This window comes from Pteropus alecto, unplaced genomic scaffold, assembly GCF_000325575.1.
Source record: "Pteropus alecto unplaced genomic scaffold, ASM32557v1 scaffold10, whole genome shotgun sequence".
Classification (NCBI taxonomy): domain Eukaryota; kingdom Metazoa; phylum Chordata; class Mammalia; order Chiroptera; family Pteropodidae; genus Pteropus; species Pteropus alecto.
Window position 1 is genome coordinate 4567264 of NW_006431210.1, and position 8741 is coordinate 4576004.

At 33.5% G+C, this 8741-nt stretch overlaps 1 protein-coding gene across 14 annotated transcripts in view; it reads left to right on the forward strand.

Moving 5' to 3' along the window:
- RBMS3 (RNA binding motif single stranded interacting protein 3) overlaps window positions 1–8741 on the forward strand; it is a 631961-nt gene that overhangs the window by 267985 nt on the left and 355235 nt on the right. The gene's annotated exons all lie outside the window — the stretch shown is intronic.

The following is an 8741-nucleotide window of genomic DNA, read 5'->3' on the forward strand; positions in this document are numbered from 1 at the left end:
TCACTTTGGCTTTTATTGAGTTCCCTAGATAATAACTTCCTAGATATTAATAATTTTCAATTCTCATTGATATGTAGAACAAGTAGTATGGAAATTCCTATCTGAAATTATCATACTTTTTTATATTCAAGGAAATAAAGTCATCTATAATAGTTTAGTATCCCGATTGCCGTGGCAGTTACAATAATCTACAGGTGTGATAAAATGACATAGAACTATACACACATATTGTACCAATGTCAATTTCTTGGTTTTGATATTGTACTATAATTACATTATATGCAATCTTGGGGGAAATTAGATGAAGGGTATATGTGATCTCTATATGATAGTTATAAATTTCTGTAAATCTATGATTATTTCCAAAGAAAAAGTTTTAAAAATTAATTCATAACAGGGAAGCTTGGTACATATTTGCTTTAAAATAATAGTCATTTTGTATTTGTTCACATGCAATTTGTTTTTATTTTTGACTACTATTTTCGATTACTATTACTATTTGAATTTATCTTCAATTCTCAAAAGTTTTGTAAAAAAGCCAGCAGAACTTGAAATCCTGATCTAATGCATTTATACTTTATTCATGTATACGCTTATCCTTAACTATTCTCATAACGGCTGAATGATATAATGATAAAGTCATCAAGCATTTGGTCATTTGGGTTTTGCTGATCACCAACATTCTGTGATAACATTTCTCAGTTTCAACCTAGGCTAACTAGAGGTGGGATATTTAGTTTTCTTTATCTTCAGTTGTCTTCTAGCTAGCTAATATTACCCATATCTGCTAACCTTTAGTTGTGGCTCAGATCCCATATAGATTACTTTGATGGACTCATTGCCTTTTATGACTTATAGTTTTTCAAGGTGATATAAATTAGAATTTGAATTCTTTCAGCGGCATAATATAGTCTTCATCAGAATTGTCTGAAAGCTTTGAATTTGGTCATGAACTAAGACTGATGAAGTTAATATTTGTAATTAATAAGGAAATTATGTACATGTCTTGGTTTAAAGTTTACTTGGCAAAGAATTAAGTTACTTGGCAACTTACGTAGTGACTTATACCTAGAAAACAAGTGATAAGCTATTGTTGCTAGGTATATACAAAATATAAAACTTGAATTTAGACTGAAAGTCAACAGCTGTTGATAAGAAAATTATTATAAAAATGCTTATAAATTGTTATTGGAATATATTTGATCTATTCTATTGCTAAAAAAACAAATTTTAGAAATTACTAGATTGTGGCAGTTTAGAAATAATGAATACAGTGTATAATCTTTCAAATGTTTTGAATGTATACACACACACACATACATATATACACATACACACATACACACTTACACACACAAAGTACTTACTGGATAAAAAATCACTGCCGTCTTGCACAACAGGAAAAGAAAGTTGGCATTGACTTTATAACTACCGAGGAGCCATTGTGAATACCTTCACTCTATTTCTGATCATTCTACACAAGGAATCTCTCTCTGTCTCTCTCATTCTCTCTTACACACACACACATACACACACACACATACATCATACATGTACACACATGCACACATCTACCAGTCACTGACATTTCACCTAAACAGGTTACAGAAAAGAAAATATTTTAAAGAGCTCCTAAAGAAATTGTTTATTATAGCTAGAGTTTTTGTCCTACATACACAATAAGTAGATTCCAACTAGAATATTTAAAGACACTTTTATTTCATTTTATTTCATTTTATTTCTGGAGTTGCTGAAAGATTTCAGCCTTATTAATTATGCTTTCTGTGGAGTAAATACTATTCCCCCTTTTCTCACAAACTTTGAATCTAAAGCCTAGAGCTTTAGATCCACATCTGCCTACTGGAAACTTTCAGCAGTAAATGACTCTGTAATTTAACTACCCAGAAGCAAATAAATAGCCTCCCTTTGACAATGAAATGGAACAAGCTTGACCACCTGTATTAGCAGATTTCTCACTGAGCTATTGGATTTCAAGGCATTTTTTTCCTTTGTCCTGGTGATAACTATTATTTATTATCATATGAACCTGCAGTCTGCAGGGTGTGTGAAACTTGCACTATATATATATTTTTTGTCATTTAAGTATCTACTGAATTGCCTCCTGCATCCTCGTTCTTATCAATATTCTGCTATGCAGGTTGTGATGCCACATTTTAACAACTCTAGGATTTTAAAGCAAAAAAGTTGCAAATAATCTAGGTTCCTAGTAGCAACCTGGAGTGAACATGAAGCTTTCCAAGCGAATCGCTTTATTAAGCTAACTTATTCCAATGTGAGCATATGAAAAATTCAACTGATTTGTCAACTATGAGGAATTAAACAATAAAGCATTCAGTAAGTGATAATTGATTAATAATGTATAACCATTAACACAGACTAACATTTTCCGTGTACTTGCTATTCTGCCAAAAAGGATTTTTAGGGATCAAAGGATATGTTTCTTTTAGGGGAGCAGAGTTAAAATATTTTAGTAATACATAGTGGTTAAATGTATAGATTTGAAGAGATATAAACTTGGCTTTGAATCCTGGCTCCGATACCACCTGGCTCTGTGACCTTGGCTATGTTATTTAAATATCTCTGAGTGTCTCTAATAACAAATTTAGATTATGGGACTGCTATGAGAATTAATAAAAAAATACACAAAGAATTTAGCATAATGCTTAGATTATATTGTTTCAATAAATGTTAAGTATTCAATAAATGTTGTTATGCATTAAATTCACATTTGTTACTGAACCTTCTATAAATCCTAATGATGTTTTAAGTATTATGTTATTACAAAACAGTTTCTTGACAAAGATAAGAAATAATATCAATCAATAAACATTATTATCACCTGCTGAGTGCCAGACACTTTGCTAGGTGTTAAAGAATCAAGATGGAATAAAATTTCTTCCTTATTCTGAATTTTTAATATTTAGTCTATCTCCTGGGATTGCTATAGCTCTGGTTTAGAAATATTGGCTGTTACTCTTTTTGCCAACCTTAAGGTATTTAGAACAAAGTCATTGGCTGAGGAATATGTCTCTGTATGCTTAAAAAGAAGAGCTGAGAAACCAGCTAACAGCCTAACCCTGCAGGTGTTTGTTTAACTCATTAATAAGGAAGTCATAAACAGACAGTGTAGGGCAAATGCTTTGAGATACCATCAAAGTCAAGGCTGCTCTGCCATTCTTTATGAGTGTCTTTCATTCATACATATTTATGTGTGAGTTTATAAAGCTCCAGCTACTATATTTCCATTTTAACCAGAAAAAAGAAAAGGACAAAAGGCTGAAGGATCATTCTGGCTGATTCTGTCCTTTTAAAAGCTTTCTTAGGAACTTGCGGTTACATATTAATGGCCAAAACTGAGTCATGTGGTTTTCCCTTTAGCTGCAAGAGAGTCTCGGATGATGAATAATTTAGCAATCTTTGCCTCTAGCAGAGAAAATTAAGAATAGTTCACCTTTTTGGCTATCTGACATCAATAACACCATTCTTCCCATTTATACATTTTGGGTGGCATGCAGTCATTCTTTCCCCAAGGGAGCCTACCTCAAAAGCTCACTTTGTAATTATATCTGGTGATGCTATCATTTCCAGCAGGCGCAGACAGACACAGTGTCTCTTCACGGCTTAGCAACCAGCAACTTTAAAAGACAAACTATCTGTCTGAGTTCCCACAATGTAGAATGATAAGCAACAGGATACACGAGACTACTAAAGAGAAACAAATGGAAATCGCTGATTGCTAATACATGTCAAATCCTCTTGGGCAGTAATAGTATTCTAGCTTTGTCAGTGGAGTAATTTCTTTGTTTAACCTATTATATAACCTCTTTCTGTCATTCACAAGGATCCCCCTTGTCCATCATTCCCCATTGCCTCACTGAGGCCTCACTGGAGGTTGTACAGCTTTAGAAGCTGAGTTTTCTTGGATGTAAATTTGGAGGCTCTCCAATGGCTCTAGATATTGAATAGTTATCAATTATTACCAATAAGGCCTTGAACTATCTCAAGCTTAGCGAACCTCTTTCTTATTTGCTGTCTTTCAATTCTAAAAAGAAGTAAACAGAACATGTCTCTTTCTAGATGAGTTACCTGCTTCTCAGGGCCTTAAGAAAAGGTCTTATCAGGTCGACTACTAGGACTATCATTCTAATTACCAAAGTCGATTCACCACATTATAGGATATGTAGAATAAATCAAAGTTAAGTGATCACAAAAGAGACCACATGTCCAAGAGAATGTCAAGCATATCAGAGATAATATAAAAATATAATGTCAACAATGAGAATAATATAAAAATATCATGTCAACCATGGCAGAGAACCAGACTGAGACTAGAGGGAAGGAATTCTCTCCTGTAAATCAATGACCTCAATAGTAGTTCTCTTTGGAAAAAAAATTTGAAATGAGTGGATTTTTTTTCAGTTGATATTGGAAAAAAAAAAAGTGAAAAATTAGTAAAAATAGGAAAATTAATTCTGTAAATCAAATATGTATATGCACACAATTAATTTGAAAATACATCACCTCAGGGATTAATACATAACCCTAACAGTTTATTCTAGCAGTAGAATTTTCCTTAATGAAGAAAGGGCCTATTACACAGAATAATGTAGAAAAAAAATTTTTTTTAAAGCTCAATCACTAGCTTCGTGACATGACTTGTTGTCCACCAAAGATACTCTTTTGAATGCAGAGGCACATGCCAGGCTCGGGCAACCAGACTCTTAAGGACTAAGGCAATATTGATAGTCTCTGCTTTTATCAATCCTAGATACATGAGTAAATAGGTAATTTGGTGTCCGTGGATCACTACAATGGAGTGGGGCCTACTGGCAAACCAAAGCCAAAAAAGGAAGCTTTCAAAGGCTCTCATGCAGGAAGGACAGAGGCACCGTTCAAGGGCAGCTTCAGAAGGTGATAAGGAAGATGTTGCTTCCTAAGACTAGATGGGAAACTCAATCAGTACATTATGTAATGACAGGCAAGTGCTGCCTGAGGATTCTAATACCCCAAGAATAATGTCCACGTGTTTTGTTTTGTTTTTTAATTTGTTTTACAACAAGATCAAAGGATCAGAGAAGCCTATATACTATTATTTATCTACATATCAAAATATTTCCCAGTGACATAAGAACTATAGCCTATAATTTAGGTAGGAATCTTTTTCATTCTCTTAGTTTCTCAATACATTTATGTTGAAAGGCTATTGTGGACCAAGATTGTTTTACATGCCGAAGACATAGCATTGAACCATAGTTTTATTAGGGTTACATTCTACTGGTGGAAGGCAGAGAATAAACAAAGAAATATAATATTTTACAGAATGAGAAGTAGTTCAAAAACAATTGAAATAGGTTGGAGATACTAAATATATAAAAGATGAGGATGGTGGTTGAAGGTTGGGCTGGCGTGCATTTTAAATAGAGTGGTCAGGTCATCCTGATGAGGTGACATTTGAACAGAGAACAAAAGGAAATGAGAGCAAACTGTAATATATTCAAGAGCTTGTTATGAAAAATATTTACAATAATTCAAAATAGAGCAGGCTTTTTAGGGAGCTAAAGTGTTTGAGTTTTGTGATCACCTATATTCTATACCTTATTCTTAATAAGAGAACAATTAAATATACCACCATCACTTCCCTCCTTTATTTTTTATGGGAGTTTTCTGGTTTCAAATTATCCTAACTGTGCATTTCTCTAAATATATTTTTCATATAAACCAAATTATGAGCCAGTAAATATTTTCTTCCAACATTTAAGTTATTTTGTTCTATTGTACTGGTGAATGTAAAGATATGACAAGATACCCTACACCGCTGTTATGGAATGCACATTAAATAACTAATTCCAAAGAATAGAAATCCAGTTGATTTTAACACAGTTTATTACTCTTGGATGACTGATGCCATGTAATGAAAACCTTGCTCTTTCTCATTTCTTAAAATTAATGTTTGAGTCATGTACTCCTGTGGAAGAACATCTCTAACAAACACTGAGTATTATTTTCCTCATGATTGAGATTTTTAAAGTTGTCAGTAAAAGAAATACTAATGGATGGTCTTTTATATATCTGTAAAATATTTGTGAATGTCTGCTCTGTTTGCTATGTCAACTTGGCTCATCTGTTCCCCGCTCTCAACCCTTTTATTCTGATCCTAATGCTGAATGCAGGGATTCAAAACCCAATATTGAAATTGTCAGGGTTGATCTTAATCCTATTTGTTAATTATTTGAAATTTTTGAAGCAGAATCCTCTAAAGTTAAATATTTGTATTAGCTTCTACAAAATGATTTACATAATCTGCTAGTGGGTACTACCCTGTGCTTCTGCACGGATTCCACTGCATCCTCTTAAGTAAAATGGTGGGTACATTGCTCTAATACAATTTCCTAATTTCCTAGCACTTGACAAAAACAAAAATCAACGAAAAATTTACCTTAATTTGTGTCATAGGTTGCGGGTCTCTATCAGGTGACCAGGTACTATTTTACTCAAGGATATGTGTGGAATACAAGTTTTCTTCAATTTTCAATAAATACCGACTCTTTCATCTAGCGTCTCTGAAGGGAATATGTCCACAGGCTGATCTCAATCAATATCTCATTTCTTGATATACTGTGGAGAAATCTAATAATGAACAATCTTCATTCATGGCTTTAATAATTTGTTCTTAAAGTTATAAGGAACAGATCCTTTCTCTGGCTACATTGTTATGAATTGAGGGGTTCTCATTTTAAGTACAATTTTGCCCCATGTAGATTCAAATCCCATTGGAAAAGACAAAGAAGTATATTAAAATAATAAAACTATCAATTTAATTATTATAATAGAAAAATGTGGCTTGTGTTCATAAGGAAATTAGTTTTTTAATGCTGAATGTGAAAATTAGATTTATCCATCCAGTCACAGCAGGTGCTGGAGAAGTATGGATCCCTGCAAAGAGATAAGGGCTTGTCTTATCATGAAACCTAGAAGAATAGTGAAGGTGCTGTCTGCTGGCAGACAGATCCCAAAGAGAAGGGAGGGAGCGGAGGAGCCAGGCTTGCTTAGTTCTTGCTCTCAAACTCATAAGTCAGGTAAGTCATCACTCCTCCCATTCTTTTAATTAAGTGGACTATTAATTAAGTGGGCAGGTTAAGAAAAGGGACAGGAGTGTTACACTGACATCCTTCCAGATGAAAATACAGTGAGAAGGGGTGGAAGCCTTGACCCCTACTCTTAGCCAAATCTAATTGCTTTCTGCATCTTATTTTGCACCGTACCTTAAAGAAAATTATTGGATAAATTGAAATGTAGAATTATATATATATTATTCTCAATGATATAACATTCTAGCTTGGAGAAACCTGCTAAGCACTGAGGCATGTTGTTTACCTGTTTTTGCATTTACCACTGGTGTGTTATGCAACTCTCTTCAAGTCCCTTACCTGTTTCTATTCTAAAAGAAGCAAGGAAACATACAAGAAAATGTAAGGGGTAGAGGAAATTATATTTGCGTACCTGCTGTGTGCTAGTGAATAACTTAAGTGTATTTATTGTTATTATCTCATTTATTTCTTGCTAGGATCCTGTGAAGTACATATAATTCCCATTTTATGTATGAAAAAACGGATGACCCAAGTTTACGAACATAGTCCAATGCTGAAGCTTGGGTTTGAACCCATACCTATGTGGTCCCAAAGCCTTGTTCTTTCCAAGGAAATCATAAGGCTGCTAATATTGTCACTGAGTTTTTTTAGTGGTACTTGGCTATTTGGTTTCTTCTCTCCAAGCTTTATTGACATATAATTGAAATATGGCTTTGTGTAAGTTTAAGGTATATGAGGAGATAATTTGATACACTTATATATTGCAAAATGATTATGACAGTAGACTTAATTACCTCTGTCACTTCGCATAATTACTATTTATTTTTTGTGGTGAGAACATTTAAGATGTACTCTCTGAGCAACTTTCACTTATATAATATATTATTAATATAGTCACCATTCTGTACATTAGGTCTCCAGAATTTATTTATTTTATAACTGGAAGTTTATAACTGTTGAGCAACATCTCCCCATTTCACCCAGCCCAGCCTCTGGCAACCATCATTCTATTCTCTGTTTCTATGAGTTTAGCTTTTTAAGATTCCACATATATGTGATGTCATAGAGTATTTGTTTTTCTCCATATGATTTATTTCACTTAGCATGATGTCCTCAGGGTCCATTCATGTTATCACAAATGACAGAATTTCTTTTTTTCTTATGGGTGAATAATATTACATTGTGTATATGTACCATATCATTTTTATCCACTCATCCATAGATGGATAATTAGGTTGTTTCCTTATATTAGCTATTGTGAATAATGCTGCAGTGAACGTGTGAATGCAGGTATCTCTTTGTGATTCTGTTTTCATTTTCTCTGGTATATGAGGAACCTCCATAATATTTTCCATAGTGACTGTATCAAACTACTTTTGCACCAACAGTGCATGAGGGTTCCCTTTACTCCACATCCTTTCTAATACTTGTTATCTCTTGTGTTTTCGATGATAGCCATTCCAATATGTGTGAGGTGATATCTCATGGTAGATTGGATTAGCATTTCTCTGATAATTAGTGATGTCAAGTCAAGCATTTTTTTCATGTACCTGGTGGTCATTTCTATATCTTCTTTGGAAAAATCTTTGTTCAGTTCTTTTGTCCATTTTTAATTTTTTTTTTTTTTTGCTT